At 31.9% G+C, this 6,798-nt stretch overlaps 1 non-coding gene across 1 annotated transcript; it reads left to right on the forward strand.

Annotated features, from left to right (window-relative positions):
• Window positions 1-3,290: 3,290 nt before the first annotated feature.
• Window positions 3,291-3,397, forward strand: LOC145071562 (small nucleolar RNA R71). The gene has a single exon (XR_013690569.1). It is a non-coding gene; the product is annotated as a small nucleolar RNA R71 (small nucleolar RNA).
• The last annotated feature ends 3,401 nt before the right edge of the window (window positions 3,398-6,798 follow it).

Below are 6,798 nucleotides of genomic sequence, written 5' to 3' on the forward strand. Positions count from 1 at the left end.
TTCTTATGTTGGAGAGGGAAACGAAATGTTTCTAGACATTCACCACTATCTATATCATTCTAATATGAATCTTGTGCAAGTGGGAGATTGAAAGATCTAGTATGCTCAAGAATCATATTAAAGTGATATTGCTAAATAACATAGGATACTAATGGGTCACACTTACAACAACTTGATATAATTGATTACTTATTAGAAATTGGTTTTAATAAATATTCAATAAACTCTTATAATTAATTGGAAATTATTTATTTCTAGGAAATAATATTTTTCATTAGCAAGTAATATTACATAATTCATATGGTATGAATTAATATTTCATATACAAAATTTTGGACTAGATAAATCATTTTGTATTTTACAAAAAAGTTAAAGTTTATATTTTATAAACTTGGGTTATAAAATATAAAACTTTAACTTTTATTCTCTATTAAAAAATCCAAAAATGGACTTACAGATAAGAGGTACGGTTTTTTGATTTATTTAATGTAAACTAATAAGAAGCATTGAGAACCATCTAGCTAGTAGGTGCATGGGTGCTTACTGGTTAAAGACCCATGATTAATGTGTATGCTATATACATGAGAGAAAGGCTTTTACTCCTTGGGGCTTACACTCTCCAAAAGTTGCAGCATGCTTGTATGCATGAGTTCTCTCTCTCTCTCTCTCTCTCTCTCTCTCTCTCTCTCTCTTCTCTCAAGCCTTGAAGATTACTTTCTTCCTATGCTCTCTTTATGTTTTTATGTTGATAAGAACATAAAGCTTAAGAGTCTTAAGAGTTTTATACAAAAGAACTAGCATTCTACATCAAGCGACTCATTGTAGGCGTCTCTAAATATCATCATTCTTCATCAACTTCCAAGCCTCCCAAGAGGATCCGAAGAACTACAAAGGTTATCATTTCTTTATCTCTACTTTGGTTGGAGTTTATATCTTTCGATCCTTGTGTTATAAGCTTGCTTATCTTATTTTGAAATCTCAAGTCTTCCATTTACAAAATTTTCTAGTTTATGAAACTAATTTGGAAATAAAACCCAACAATTAGACTATGACCTAGTGACATTTGTACCTAGGTCACAAGTAAAACTCAAGGTGTTTAGCGGAGTGCTGCCAAATTCTCCAGTCACCCACCTAAGTTAGGTGAGTACATAGTTATTTTCTACATACACATTAGTCCAAGTATTCTAAATGTTTAAATGTTATGTGTGCTATTTAGCTATGTTTAATATATATATATATATATATATATATATATATATATATATATATATATATATATATATATATCAAGGTTGTAAAAATCGTTCGGCGAGAGTTCGACGGTCGACTGGCGATAAGCGATTAATCAGACTTGGTCGTGATTAATCGGGGACCCTAAATTATTAATAAAATTATTTAAAAAATTAATATTTCCTAAAAAAATTAAGTATTTGAACATTTGAAATTTTAAAATTTTGAATTTTTAAAAATTTTAGTATAATATTTTAAAATTTGAAAGCTTAAAATTTAAAATTTTAAAACTTTGGTGTAATATTTAAAAAATATATTTTTTTTTTGAATTTTTTAAATATTTCCCGCCTATGACCGCCGAGGACCACCAAGCCCGATTTTGACCGATTTCCGCCAAGCACCCTAATCGTAATCGGTTCGAGGCCGCCAAACGATTAATCGCCGATTAATCGGCCGCCAAGTCCGATTTCTGCAACACGGATATATATATATATATATATATATATATATATATATATATATATATATATATATATATATATAATCATACCTCAAATATGATTGGGTAGTGAAGTGTTGTGTGAAATAATAAATGAAAGGTTCTGATAGGTTGCTAAAGGGTTGAGTAAAATAATGAATGAGAGGTCGAGTTAAGTTAGTAAAGGATTGTGCGAGAAAACGATCTATGACCTGATGTGATGTAACCAAAGAACTATCATACTACTGTGCTTAACCATTGTACTATTTTATTGTTGTGCTTAGTCACATAAGAAAATATTACTTAGCAAAATGATGTGCGAAGTAAAGAGATGTAAACTGCTATGTTATAATGTACTATTGTACTGTTGTGTTATGCCTAAAGAACAATTGTAAAGTTGTCCCTAGATGTTTAAGGAAGAATAAATAACAACTATTGTTCATAAAGATCCTTTAGGAAAGATTCCTCGAGATCACTATTTAAGGATTAGGAAGTGAGGATAACGGGAATGGGTAACCGTGTTATTTATTTTCTGAAAAATATATGTAATTAAAGATTATAATGTTGTGGGTTGAAAAGTCTATGTACTCACCAGTTTTCCCAACCTCACCCACATAGTAATTTTGTATCACAGGTATCATACGAAAGTATTTGATATTTAGACATAATGAGAGATTAAAGGAGATGTAGGCCATTAGATATTGTAAGGCCGTAATCGTTACGTTTATGTTTATGTTTATCTTTCTTGTATTAGTTATGACATCCCAAGTTTTAATGATAATTAAAAAACTTTTATTCATAAATACTTTTTGTGGGACAAATTCCGCATTTATAAATAAACTCTATATTAAAATAATAATAAATAAAAAGGCCTTTTTTGACCGTGAATTTGTTGAGATAATCATGATCTAGTTGAGTTTCAATGTTTTGAATCGTTGTTTGATTATTTGCAAGTAAAGCTTGCTGATCTCTCATTAGAACTTGTTGGTCTCTTATTGTTGCATCGGTCTCAGCATGATGTTTTTCCGAAGCCTCCATGAATGTAGTAAGCATGGACTCTAAATCAACTTTCTTTTCAGGTTGTGGTTGCTCTTTTTGGTAGAAACCGTGCCAAGTTTGCATGAATTTTTCTTCTTTCTACTTTTTGTCTTCATCCTATGGCAGCCATTCCTCCTTTGGCTTCCTCCAATCTTCATCGTAATGATCTCTACTTGAGTAGCATACTTGAACTTTCTTATTCCCGTTTTCACCCAAGTGGCAATCTTTTGTCAAATGTGGACTGTTGCATTTTTCACAACCCACACGTATAGCATGTATGGATTGATTCATCTTTGTCATTCTTCGGTCCATATTATTTAGCATAGCCAAAACATCCGCCATGTCCTCAGATGTGCCACTCTCAATTCCTTTTGCCCCATAATTTTGAGGATTGTGATACTTACACAAATGCTTAGAAAACTTTTCAATCAGCTCCTTAATTTCAACAGGATTTTTCTTCGTTAAAGGTCCTTGAGAATCAAGGAGTTGCCTTTTCATAAATTTTACCCCATCATAGAAGATTGATACTTCTTGTTGCACATTAAGATCGTTTTGGGGGAAATTCCGAAGTAATCCCTTGTAATGCTCCCATGCTTCATAAAGTGATTCACCCGATTCTTGTTCAAAGTTGGTTATCGTCTTCTTGAGTTTAGACACTTTTGATGGTTGGAAAAATTATTCTAAGAATTGTTCATGCATTTGGCCCCATGTAGTAATGACACCGGCTGGAAGTGCCTTTAACCAATCTTTAGCAACTCCCTTAAAAGTGACTGGGAGCATTCTGAATAACACCGTCTCGTGCGGAACATTTGGGATGTTGTAGTAATTGGCGATGTCAATAAATGTGTCAAGGTGTTTGTAAGCATCCTCATGATCTTTCCCAGAAAATTAAACATCCTTAAGCACGAAAAAATATGTCCTTTAAGCTCGAACGTTGTGCTGGCAGGAATCGCAGGTTGCACTAAACCTGGACCGGTATCCTCTCGGATTCTCTTCTTGTACGTTTCCATCGAAATGTCGGTAATGTCCGCCATTTTGTTTTCTGGCTCGTCTTTGGGTTCGTTCTCTTCTTTTTCTAATTAGGTTTCGTACTCATATTCAGATTCTTGTGTATTACTAGTCTGCTCAAATCTTTCAAACTTTCTTTCGTCCTTTGGGGGATTGCTTGATTCTCCTACGTTCTTTATATCTTCTTACCAAAAACTGATTTAAGATCTTTGAACGGTGATTTCATTGGTGTGTTTGTTTCTCCTATTTTCTTGTCCGTCTTTTTACGAAGGGCTGACTCTGGATCTTCAAGCGGTGGTATCAAAGGTGTATTGGATCCACGGGTCATGTACTACTGCAATAAAAACAAAAAATAAAATCATAAAAACGAACAAAAAGTAATTAAAAACTCCTTCTTAACGTTCACCACAACGTGGTAATGCTACCACCTCGTGTTGAAGCAGAAAAACTAAACAGAAAGCTAAAATAACACGAAATAACTAAATTCACGTCGTGACTTTAAGAATTCACGTCGTGACTTTAAGAATTCACATCGTGAATTCCGTAATAGAAAAAAAAAAACTAATGCTAAAAATTATCTTTTTGCATGTTTAACCCCACAAAAAGGAACGATTAACCTAAAGCAATTAAATCTAAAACTAAATAGTCGTTTCCCGGAAACGGCGCCAAAAACTTGATACGAAATATTGCTACACCTATTAGTTTTACCAACTATTTAACTAACTATTACGATTTAAGGCAGTGTACATTCTCAAAAATAATATAGTACTAATATTTGGGTATCGAACACAGGGAACAGATTTAATTAACTAATTTAACTACTAAAAATTAACCTAAAAACAAACAAAAGTTTACTTAGATTTTACCTGATTTTGCAAGTTCAGACAAACTTAATCACTTTACTAAAGATTTCAATCAATTACTAAAAACAATTCCATTTAGTTTTAATCCACTTCTCCTCTATGGTTAGTTACTAATTATGGATTATTAATGTTGGTTATCAAATATTATATTATTAGCAATTCAAATCCAAATTTACTAATGTTTTCATTAATTCATGTAAAACTATGTATGGTCATACATTAGCAAACACAGAATCAATTATAAGATGTAGATAACCTATCAAAGATTGATCTAAATAAACACAATTGTGGTCACAATTTATGTTCTCCAACACAGCTAAATTAGTTACTTATATCACTCATCTAAGATTGGGTCTATCCTAGCTCTAGCAATTTAATAGTCACTAAACTACTAGGTAACAAGTTCATGTAATTTAGTGGTCACTAAGCTACACAGAACCTGAATTCAAGTAATCAAAGTATCACATATTAACATGTTAGGTAGAGACAATCAAACACAATCTCATAACCAACAATTAAAATCCATAAATTAAATTACTAAACCATAGAGTTAAAGCTTCATCTACCTAAATGCAAGCTACTAGATTCAGCTACTCATGGCTGAAAACATGAACAAAATGTCATCAATGAAAGACATGATCAAAGTATACTAACTTAATGTAATGAATATATCCTTCAATCTCTCAATCTTCTAGCAATTCTCCACCAACGGATGCTTTTTCGCACTTTTCTGTGAATAATTCTCCTCCAGAAGTCTCTATGAAAACCCTTCTAGCCTCCTCAAACCGTAAAAGTGATTGAGTATTTATAGTTTTGGGAATTTTCGTGCTTCACAACGTGAACAAGGATTTCATGTCGTGAATTTGAGATAAATCTTTATCAGGCAAGGACTCTTTATCAGGCAAGGACTCTGACTTTCTGTGCTTAAATGTTATGTGTGCTATTTAGCTATATATATATATATATATATATATATATATATATATATATATATATATATATATATATATATTATCATACTTCAAATATGATTGGGTAGTGAAGTGTTGTGTGAAATAATAAATGAGAGGTTATGATAGTTTGTTAAAGGGTTGAGTAAAATAATAAATGAGAGATCGAGTTAAGTTAGTAAAGGGTTGCGCGAGAAAACAAGCTATGACCTGATGTGTTGTAACCAAAGAACTATCATACTACTGTGCTTAACCATTGTACTATTTTATCATTGTGCTTAGTCACATAAGAAAATATTAGTTAGAAAAATGATGTGTGAAGTAATGAGATGTAAACTACTATGCTATAATATACTATTGTGTTATGCCCAAAGAACAATTGTAAAGTTGTCCCTAGATGTTTAAGGAAGAATAGATGACAACTACTGTTCATAAAGATCCTTTGAGAAAGATTCCTCGAGATCACTATTTAAGAATTAGGAAGTAAGGATAACAGGAAATAATCGAGTTATTTGTTTGTTGAAAAATATATATATAATTAAAGATTATAATGTTGTGGGTTGAAAAGTCCGTGTACTCATAGTTTTCCCAACCTCGCCCACATAGTTATTTTGTATCACAGGTATCATACGAAAGTACTTGATATTTAGACATAATGAGAGATTAAAGGAAATGTAGGTCATTAGATATTGTTAGGCCGGTAATCGTTGCGTTTATGTTTATGTTTATCTTTCTTGTATTAGTTATGACATCCCAAGTTTAAATGATAATTGAAAAACATTTATTCATAAATACTTTTTGTGGGACAAATTCCGTATTTATAAATAAACTCTATATTAAAATAATCATAATTAAAAAGGTCTTTTTTAACCGTGAAAATAGGGATGTCACATCCTCTCAAGCTACTTTGTGTAAACCACCATACCCAGACACACTGACATCACTTGATCATCTATTTCTTCTTGAACCGTGCGCACAACTAATGACCTCCATCTAAGGATGCAATTTTATTGTTGGAATGTGAGTTAGAATTGACTGGAGGTGTAAATCAATTTTTAGGTTTGAATTTGATTTTGAATAGATTGGAGATTTGAGTCAAATTTTGTTGGAGGTTAATGTTGATTTTAGATTAGTTTCTCAATGGTGGTGAATAGCAAAGATTAATGGTTGTAGTGGCGAATGGTAACAATGGAATGTTATCCCATAAAAGTAGTTTAAACTAAAAAAAAAT

The sequence above is a fragment of the Lactuca serriola genome, chromosome 8 (assembly GCF_051521515.1).
Source record: "Lactuca serriola cultivar US96UC23 chromosome 8, Lser_US96UC23_V15, whole genome shotgun sequence".
NCBI lineage: Eukaryota > Viridiplantae > Streptophyta > Magnoliopsida > Asterales > Asteraceae > Lactuca > Lactuca serriola.